Genomic DNA, 3,274 nt, shown 5'->3' on the forward strand with positions numbered 1-3,274 from the left:
AAAACATTTTACGTAATAGTCATATGTGAAATGAGCGAAAGTCATGTATCCTTTGCCTACCATTTGATTTTTCTTAGCCTCTCCGATGTGAAATTTTGTATGCCACCCTGCAGCTATTTTCCATCCAGAATTTTCACTTACGCTTTGACGGATTTACTTGAAGTTATGTAAAGAGGGCGGATACATGGTTGTGTATACGAGCGCAAGTGTACGTCTGTGCTGGTGTGTATGTGTGTGTGTGTTATTGATGTCGAGGTGAATTGAAGATGGCGGGGAGGCGCGTGGTGAGGGTGTGTGACCTCCCCAAGGTCGCGGCGTCACCGTTTCGGTGCAGGGGCGAAGGAGGTGATGGGAGCAATGGCGACGGTGGCGTCGGCAATAATCAATGATGCAGCACCAGCGTCGGTCGGGGACGCCGTTTGCCGGGTCAATGTCACTGTCGGCAGCTCCCGGGGATGTAAAGGGAGCAATAGGATCAACGCGTTTGAACAAGCCTTTTACCGAAAACCCGGATATTGCGACCTTCACTATTCCATGCGTAGTAAAATTTTACGCTTACTATCAGAACGACTGATTGAATAATCGGTTTATCTTACAAAAAAGGCTTGCTAAATTAATGGATCCATAATATTTACTGTTTCAGAAGCATATCTAGGTAAATAATTTTCACTTTACTTAATTGATTATACCTCTGCTTAATGGAAATTCATTTTAAATTAAATTAAAATATCCAGAAGATTAAATGAAGAAACGCCTGGCTTCTTTCAATAAAATTTTATTGTATCTTGGTCGTATTGTTTCAGCAAGGAATCAAAAGTCAACTACAAAAAATGTACTGACATTATGATTAATAATTTTTAAATAGTAGTGACTTATTTTTTTAAAAAGTTTAAGGTTGTCTAGGTCTAGATCATCTAGGTTCTAACCCAAAATCACTGCCGGAGAAATAGAATTGTGGACTGGGCCAGAAAAAAGAAATAAATGTAATTTAATTCCGATGGACTCCGAATCGGTAGGAACTTTTGATATTTACTAAAATTATGTATTGGGAAAAAGAATTTTAAAATAGGTGCAATATACTAAATATATTATTTATTATTTGCAAAATCAGTATGTTCGACATAACTGGTCTAGATAATGTACCAGTGGTGATGCAGCTTGTAGTGTTCAATGTTCATAATGTTTTTGGTACGATTATGTAGATGGTCTAATAAAAATTGGACAGTTTTATTTACTGAGATTCCTACCATATCTAAAACGATTTTTTTCGATTCTTTTTGACCAAATAACAATGGAGGTACTCCATATATTTTAACTTCTTGATAGTGATGAGCAAATTTGGTCTTAGTCTTGCATTTTTGCAAGACCTTGGCCAAAACCGAGATTGTCTATGCTTGTAAGACCAAGAGCAAGGCCTAACGAACAAGACCAAGACCAAATTAAGGCCGAATACACAAGACTAAACCAAAAAGTATTTCTTTCGGTGGATTTATTAATTAAACTATTTTAAGCAACTTAATATGTTCTTTTGAAATTTTTAGTTTGGTTTACTAGATTTTAGGTGCATATATATTAATTATTTTACTGGCCCAATAAATCGCCTTCGCCAATTCACTATTAAACAAAATCGATTCTGGTACAGTAACTTCATGTAGTCTATTATTATAATGGAGAAATTGAGTTAATTCTGAATCGCTCCAATTTGATCCTTGCATCCTTGTATGTAAATAGTTTCTGGAGTATGAGTGAAAGCATAGTCCTTTCTTAACATTTTTGTGAAAACGAAAGTATTCTCATATTTAAAAATAAGACTATTTATATTTTTTTTATTTTACTGAAAAAGATCCTGGGATATATTATGGCAAAATATTGTATTTTGGGAAGTCAGCTTTGTTGTAAAAATATTTATTAAAAATCTTCTTTATATCTACATATAAAGTTGCTGATACTGAATTGTTGTTATTAAGAACTTCACAACAACATGTCAGGATGGCCGAGCGGTCTAAGGCGCTGCGTTCAGGTCGCAGTCCACTCTGTGGGCGTGGGTTCGAATCCCACTCCTGACAACGTCGTTTTTTGCTAATTATTTAGGACAAAATGATTATTTCATATTGGATTAATAATGTAATAACCTGTATTTCTTTATTAAGCACTTGGTCGTTATTAACAACGTAAACATTTCTGTAGATTTTTCCTTCAATATTTTTGATTTTCACCGATTTTGGAGTTCTGTGCCCGTGGGAAGTGGCATACGGGGTTGTTAAATTAAATGATAAGATGTCTCACCTCAAAATGATGAATTAAGCTCATTGTGCTAACACTATAACGAATTGTTAATTTTGCAAATCAAATAAAAATAAACATTAAACACGTATAGAAATAATCTAACCGTCTCTTATTGAGGATGATACGTTCGGTGTCGAAACGCGTACTAGATTTTTGGATTGTTTTATGAGGAATTTTGGGTTATGGTGCTTTTTTATCTAATTAGGAGTTAAGAGGGATAGAGGTAGCCCTATATTAGATTAGGATTCACAATTATTTGAGACTGTTGAATATTTTAGTTTTAGGGAAATGCGAAATGGAAAGATTAATTCAGGATAAGGAGTTGAAGTGCGTGTCCAACCAGCCTTAAAACTGAAGTGTCTACCTGTAAAACATCGAAGTAATAACTGCTTTACTGTTTTATGTTCAAACGCCCTCGAAAAAATGTTTGTCTGTATGTCTGTCTCTCTGTTCGAACAGGCTAATCTTCGAAACGGCAGAGACGATTTCGATGAAGCTTTGGGCACATTAAGGACATGAAAGGAAGTTGTCAGGAATAATCCAACAAAAAAGGTTTTTTTTCTGGCTTTTTCTATAGAACATAATTCTGGAGTAAAAATATTTTTTAGGTCCCAACACGTACCAAGAGCCGAAAATCAGCACTGGTTCTGTTCGTTTCCGATAACGTTTATGTCTAGGAATTTTTAATCTTACTCTGGACAAGTGGCTCGGGCCCCGTGAACGACAAAGGCCCCTTATTTTTTGCCAGAAAGTGGGACCTAACACTGACAGATCTGTCAACCTGTTTGTGAGCTCAGGACTTCCCCTGTGAACATGACATTCGGTTACACTTACACACATTTTTACACTTTTTTTTGTTCTAAAAATTAAACTACCATTTGCTTCTTTTGTTTTATGTTCGTGATTATCTTAAATGTAAGAAAAAAACTGTTAAATATGTACCTACTTATATCTAGTCCTTTTGCCTGCCTTACGAGATAGTCCTGCA

General features: G+C 35.6%; 1 non-coding gene across 1 annotated transcript; it reads left to right on the forward strand.

The window, feature by feature from the left end:
* Positions 1–1,983: 1,983 nt before the first annotated feature.
* Trnal-cag lies at positions 1,984–2,066 on the forward strand. The gene has a single exon. It is a non-coding gene; the product is annotated as a tRNA-Leu (tRNA).
* The last annotated feature ends 1,208 nt before the right edge of the window (positions 2,067–3,274 follow it).

The sequence above is a fragment of the Agrilus planipennis genome, unplaced genomic scaffold (assembly GCF_000699045.2).
Source record: "Agrilus planipennis isolate EAB-ADULT unplaced genomic scaffold, Apla_2.0 scaffold14, whole genome shotgun sequence".
NCBI lineage: Eukaryota > Metazoa > Arthropoda > Insecta > Coleoptera > Buprestidae > Agrilus > Agrilus planipennis.